Here is a 7414-nt window from a genome sequence, read left to right as displayed (position 1 = left end):
GCCAAGGAAGATCTTGTGGGTTGTAGTAGTCACAGTGCCAGAAGTGGTCGACATTCCTTATCGCTAAGAATGAGGATCAACCCAAAGCTGATTCCTATGGAGTCAGACACAATTCTGCTCTCCGACTTCTCTACTACTTCTGACACTAGCTGTACCCACCATGGTGACCGCTTTCCTTCTTAATTCAGACTCACAGTGACCCTAGAGGGCAGAGTAGGCGATGATATTTAGAGGAGCAATTCTTCAAGTCTCCCCCGCCCCATTTTATATGGAAAACCATTTCCCATATTATATATATGGGAAAAATACATATTATATGATTACATTTATGTGAAATATCAGAAAAAGAAAATCCATAGAGACAGAAAGTAGATTAATGGTTGTCTGGGACTGGGGTTGAAGTGGGGGAATCAGGGTTCAGTAAAATTCAATGTTCAGGGTTTTGGGGGGGTAGTATTGAAAATATTTTAAAAAGAAATTGTGGTGATATAATGTATTATATCTTTGAATATACTGAAAATTACTGAAAAGTACACTTTAAAAAGTATACTTTCTATTGTGGTTTCAGAGAACTAAGTTTTCCACTTGACAATTCAAACAAATTTCATTTTGTGAGTCCCACAATGAACTGTACTCTTCCCACTTCTTTCCTGTGCTTTCCACTTCCATTCGTCCTTCTTTTCTCTTCCTTCCTGACTTCTGAGAGTTCCCCTGGGAAAATGCTGTCCTGTTGCTCTTCTATGATTGGTTGTTCTTAGGGGTGTGTGCCCCATTGTTTACCTTAGGCCTCTCTTTTGGCTGAAGTTAGAGCCCCGAGGGTGCCTTCAGTTCCAGACATGAAGGGTAGTTAAGGGCCTAGTCTCAGGGATTTCACCAATCTCAACCAGACCAGGAGCACAGTTAAAGGTCTAACTTAAACTTGGCAAAAAGTTGATGATTTGGACCCACCTGGTGATCTGTTGTTCTAAAGATTACAGGTTAGGAAACCCTATAGGGCACATCAATTCTGTCTTACCAGGTTTGCTAAGTGTTACACTATGTATCAGAACAGTAAGCCTGGTTTATTTATTATTTTGAAAATTGTTCTACCCTTTGTCTCCACTCTATCTAGGACCCTGTTGTGATCCCTTTCAGAATGGTTACCAGTGATAGCTGAGCACCAGGTAGTTCTTATGGTCTCAAGGTTGTGGAGGCTGGGTGTCAGGTGGTCCACTAGTCCTGCAGACTCATTTTCCCTGTGTCTTTGGCTTTCTTTACTCTTCATTGGCCTAGAAGGGGAGAAACCAATAGTTTCACCTTAGATGGCCACTCACGAGTTTTTAAAACCTCAGTCATGACTCACAAGAGTAGGCTGTGGAAGAAAGTATTTGTGGACTGTTATGCAAATAAACTGTGAAGTCCCATATAGCTCTGGTTGTGAGTTCTCAGACCCAAAGACTCATTCCCACAAGGTATTTGGTTGGCTAAAAAGTATATTTTCATAACTTTGTCCCCGGTGTGATCTAACTATATTCATGGATATAATTGTAGTGCATATAAATAATATGTAGAAATATCCTTTTTCAGTCCTATGTATGACTGATTGTAGGTGTAGGTCTGATTAACCTTTCCACCTCTGTTCAAATTGACTATCAAAAATTATTGTTGTTGCTGTCATTGCATGACAGTATTGCATGCAATAGTATTTTTGTTGCCCTAAGGAACGCTGGTGTTGTTGTTAGGTAAGCATTGGACTGCTAGCTACAAGGTTGGAAATTCAAACCCACAAAGAAGAAATATTTACAATCTTGGAGACTCTATAGTTTTATTTCTGTGAATTGAAAACTTTATGCAGAGAATTGAAACATTGTCAGATGCTGAAGGCATAATAAATGGAAGCAGAACTTGTCAGAGGTAGTACCAGAGGATCAGCCCCTTGGGTCAGCGGGTGCTCAAAAATGTGCCTGAGGAAGAACTGATTTCTTGGAGTGAAGTCAACCATGGTGACTTGAGTTGGGTCAAGTCTGTGAGAGTGGAGCCTAAGGGATCTTTATTTGCTGATGAGGCATGACTTAAGGTAAGATGAGAGAGCTGCAAAAATTTGCTAATGATTGGAACATGGAATGAGCACTGTATAAATCTAGGAAAATTGGAAGTTGTTAAAATGAAATGGAATACATAAAGATCTATATCCTAGGCATTAGTAAGCTGAAATGAACTGGTATTGGCCATTTTAAGTCAAAAAAATTATATGATGTACTATGCCAGGAACTACACAATCAAGAGGAATGATGGGCATTCACTGTCAAAAGGGCATAGCAAAATCAGTCTTGAAGTACAATCCTGTTTATGCACCAACGACAAAAGCTAATGATGAAGAAACTGAAGAATCCTAACAACCTCTTCAGTCAGAAATTGATCTAACATGCAATCAAGATGCATTGATAATTGTTAGTGATTGGAATGCAAGAGTTGGAATTAAACTCTTGTAAATGGAAAACCTGGGCTTGGTGATAGAAGTGAAGCTGGAGATTGCATGAAAGAATTTTGTAAGACCAATGACTTTTTCATAGCAAATACTTAAAAAAACAACAACAACCATAAAAGGTGACTACACACATGAACTACTCCAGATAGAATACATAGAAATCAAACTCACTCCATCTGTTGGCAGACACAGCGGAGAAGCTCAATATCAGCAGTCAAAAACAGACCAGGGACCAACTGTGGAACAAGCCATCAATTGCTCCTATTCAGTTCAGGTTGAAGCTGAGGAAAATTGAAATAAGTTCAGAAGAGCCAAAACCCAACGTTGAGTCCATTCCACCTGAATTTTGAGAACATCTCAAGAACAGCTTTGACACATCGAACACTTAGGACAGAAGATCTGATGAACTGTGAGAGTTCATGGAAGGAAGGACATCATTCATGAAGAAAGCAAAAGGTCATGAAAAAGACAGGAAAGAAAGAAAAGATCAAAGTGGATGTCAGAAGAAACTCTGAAATTTTCTTGAATAATAGAGTAGCTAAAGAAAATGAAAAAAAAAAAAGATGAAGTCAAAGAATTGAATAAAAAATTTCAAAGGGAATTTAGAGGGTGTGGCTCGGCAGAAGCAGTGGGCCGGGAGCTGATCTGATAGGATGGGCAGTGAGGGGCAGAGAGATAGAAGGATCTTGGACTTGATTGAAGACGCTTGGTGTGAAGACAAGCTGCCTTATGAAGGCGTCGTAATACCTCTGAACAAGCTTCCTTAACCTGAGCAAGACAATGGTGGCACCACAGAAACCACTAATGAACAAGAAATGAAGTGGACAGACTTGGCCTTACTGTACCCGCGTGAGAACGTGCCCCCACCCCACCCCCACCCACCGACCTTGGAAACTGACACCTGGCTCCTTGCTCAGGGGCAGTGTGTGTGTGTGTGTGTGTGTGTGTGTGTGCGCGCGCGCGCGCGCGTGCGCGCGCGCTCATGGGTGTGTTTCTAAAAGCTTTCTAACGAAAATCTTTTAGCAACACCTAAAAGTATATTTCCACATCGTTGTGGCAGCAAAGTAAAATTCACCAGGATGAGAAGTTAAGTGAGATTTCCCCAAGAATGTGGAATATTTGGCTCCTTGTGCCTAAAACTCTTCATCCAACGTCTTGTGTTTGAACATGGTTGTTAAGCATTTGCCCTTAACTCTGATTTTGTCTTCTTGTCCATGTTGGACACTTCCTTGCTACTTTTTTAGTATATGTGCTTCCGAAGTGAGCACCACTTCCTTCCTACTTTTGTGCATCCTGTGCTACAAGAGGATTGAGGATAAAGTGAGAAAGGCACAAGGAGCAGACATCACAATAATTAACTTCTCATGGACTCCTCTAGAGAAGCATTCTGAGTGGAAGGGAGGGTGTGTACTTAGCCTGAGTGCATGGATAGGGCTGGTAATGGGCATATGTTACAGATCTAGAGATACCCGAGTCACTGATTACTGTGACCCCCAAAAGTTCCCCGTGTTGTTTCAAACTATGGATAAATTCACTGATTAAAAAGTCATCTGCTCCAATGAATGAATGAATGAATGAGTTTCAAAGGACAGTTTGAGAAGACAAAGTAAAGTACTATAATGAAATGTGCAAAGACGTAGAAAACCAAAAAGGAAGAACAAGCTCAGCATACCTTAAACTGAAAGAACTCAAGGAAAATTTCAAGTTGCTAGTTGCAATATTAAAAAATTCTCTGGGCAAAATATTGCACAATGCTGGAATCATCAAAAGAAGACAGAAAGAATACACAGAGTTCCTGTACCAAAGAGAACTGGTATGCATTCCAGCATTTCAGGAGGTAGTACGTAAGCAAGAACCGGTGTTGCCGAAGCACAAAGGTCAAGCTGCACTTAAAGCAGCAGTTCTCAACCTGTGGGTCGCAACCCCTTTGGGGGGGTCGAACAACACTTTCACAGGGGTCACCCGATTCATAACAGTAGCAAAATTACAATTATTAAGTAGCAATGAAACTAATTTTATGGTTGGGGGTCACCACAACATGAGGAATTGTATCAAAGGGTTGTATTAGTCTAGGTACTTTAGAGAAACAAATCCACAGCAACTCATGTATAAGAGAATTTTATGTAAAGAAAGTGTGCATCACGAAAATATCCCAACCCAATGCTGCCCAAGCCCACAAGTCCAACATTAACCCATTAACCCAACACCAGTCCACAAAATCCTCCGCCTCACAAAACAGAGGCGATGATGCCGACTGCAGGGGGAAGGCTGAGTCAGTGAACGAACAAGCATCTCAACACTAGCAGGGGTCTCCACACGGCTGCTCCAGCACCCAGGGCTGCATCGGGATAGGTCCATGTGGCTTCTCTTTGGGGATGTCTTGTAGGAAGTCAATCTTGCAAGCTGAAGCAGGGAACTGCTAAGGCAGCTGCACCCTGGTGTGACCATCACAAAGCAAGAGGCTCGAGAACTAGAAAGGCGAGGCTCACCACCCATTTATCCCTCCGCCTTTCAATTAGCCCCACATGTGATTATCGGCCAGGTTGGCATAATTAACTACCTCAAGGGTCAAGGCATGAGGAAGATTCACCACTGATTTAAAGCATTAGCTAAAAACAAGGCTCCAAGAATTGATGGCATAACAATTCAAATATTTCAGCAAGCTGCTGAAGTGCTGCTGAAGCACTTACTTGTCTATGTCTTTAAATTTGGGAAACAGCTACTTGGCCAACTGATTGGAAGAGATCCATAGTTGTGCCCATTCCAAAGAAAGGTGACTAAACAGAAAGCTCAAACTATAGAACATTATCATTGGTATCACATGCAAGTAAAACTTTGCTTAAGATTATCCAACAATGGGCCAGATTCAGGAAAAGACATCTAACAAGGGATATCATTGCTGATATCAGATGGATCTTGACTCAAAGTAGAGAATACCAGAAAGATGTTTACTTGTGTTTTATTGACTATGCCAAGGCATTTGACTGTGTGGATCATAACAAACTAGATAATCTTGGCAAGAATGGGAATTGCTCATGAACTTTGACACAGATCAAAAGGCAGTTGTAGGAATAGAACAAAGGACTATTGAATGATTTAAAATTAGAAAAGGTCTGTGACAGAGTTGCACCCTCTTACTATACTTATTCAATCTGTATGTTGAGCAAATGACCAGAGAAACTGGCTTATATGAAGAATAATATGGCATTAGGGCTGGAGGAAGGCTGATGACCAACCATTGGTAGGCATATGACACAACCTTACTTGCTGAAGCATTTGCTTTTGAAGATCAAGGATTGCAGCCTTCGTTTTGATTAGTACTCAATGGAAAGAAGATCAAAATCCTTACAACTGGTCCCATAGGTACATCATGATAAATGGAGAAAAGTTTGAAGTTGTCAAAAATTTCATCTTGCTTGGATCCACAATCAGTGCTCATGGAAACAACAGTCAAGAGATGAAAAGACACATAGCATTGGGTAGATCTGCTGTATCCAAGACCTCTTTAGAGTATTGAAGAGCAAGGGTGAGGACTAAGGTGAGCCTTCATCAAGTCATGGTACTTTTCAGTGCCTCATATGCATGTGAAAAGTTGGACATTGCATAAGGAGGATTGAAGAAGAAAAAATGGATTTGATAGTGGTGCTGGAGAAGACTATTGAAATACCATGGATTGCTAAGAGGACAAACAAATCTGTCTTGGAAGAAGTACAGCCTGAGGGCTCCTTAAAGGCAAAGATGGTGAGCCTTTGTCTTACATACTTTGGACATGTTGTCAGGAGAGACCAGTCCCTGGAGAAGGATGCCATGCTTGATAAAGCAGAGGGATGGGGAAAAAGAGGAAGGCCCTCAATGAGATGAATTGACACCATGGCTACAATGTGCATAGGAACAGTTGTGGGGATGGTGCAAGACCGGGCATTGTTTCATTTTGCCCATGGGTTGGAACCAACTCGATGGTACCTAGCAACAACAACATGAGTTGGAATCAACTCACCGGCAGTGGTGGGATTTGTCATCTTTAACTCTTTGCTCTTTCTATTGTCTTCCTTTGCCTTGATGATTTTATACTGCCCTCACCCTATATATATTTATATATATATATAAAAATATATATATATTTTCTTTCCCTTCATTTAAGTAAATACATGTCTACTCTTTAGATACTGATTTCCCCTCTCTTCCTCTACTATTCCAGTAATCTTCAAAGAATGATTCTTTCTACTATAAACATTTTCTTGTATTTTTACACAGTATTGGTGTCATATAATACACGGGGCTTTAAAAAGTTCATGGAAAAATGCCATTATCTTTTAATTTAAAATATTTTACGAACCTTTTGAAGCCCTTTTCTATTTGTTCTTTTGTGGTCATTTTGCTCAGTATACTATCCTTTAGGTCCATCCATATTGTGAAGTGCGTCAGAGAGTCATCCGTTTTCTTTAAAGTTGTGTAGTATGCCCTTGTGTGAAATTACCAGAGTTTGTTTAGCCATTCTTCAGGTGATGGGCACTTAGATTTTTTTCATCTTTTTTCTACTATGAATAAAGCTGTGATGGACATTTTTCTGCTTGTGCCACAGATCTTCTTGCTTCGGAGCTGTTGATAGGAAGGCTCAGTCTGCGGAGTGGGACATAGTTTTTGGTGAAGTGGAGGGCCAGCAAATATGGTAGAGACTGATGAGATGACTTGGCATAATATACGTACTGTGTTAGTCCAGGTAGACTAGAGAAACAAATCCACGGACACACATATGTGTATAAGAAAGAGATTTATATACACGAGCAATTGAACATGGAGAAAACATCCCATCCCAGTCCAGATCAGGTCCATAAGTCTGATCTTAGCCCATATGTCCAATACCAACCTATAAAGTCCTCTTCAGACTCATGAAACACATGCAATGATGCCAGCTATCAAAAAGTATAGCGTCTGGGGTCTTAAAGG

General features: G+C 40.7%; 1 pseudogene; it reads left to right on the top strand.

Moving 5' to 3' along the window:
* Window positions 1–3120: 3120 nt before the first annotated feature.
* Window positions 3121–7140, top strand: LOC101646315 (annotated as a pseudogene).
* The last annotated feature ends 274 nt before the right edge of the window (window positions 7141–7414 follow it).

Source organism: Echinops telfairi, unplaced genomic scaffold, assembly GCF_000313985.2.
Source record: "Echinops telfairi isolate 266 unplaced genomic scaffold, ASM31398v2 ScPeMD7_27;HRSCAF=92, whole genome shotgun sequence".
Taxonomy (NCBI): Eukaryota; Metazoa; Chordata; class Mammalia; order Afrosoricida; family Tenrecidae; genus Echinops; species Echinops telfairi.
The sequence above is the reverse complement of the archived record's forward strand: the minus strand, read 5'-3'. Positions and strand labels throughout refer to the sequence as shown.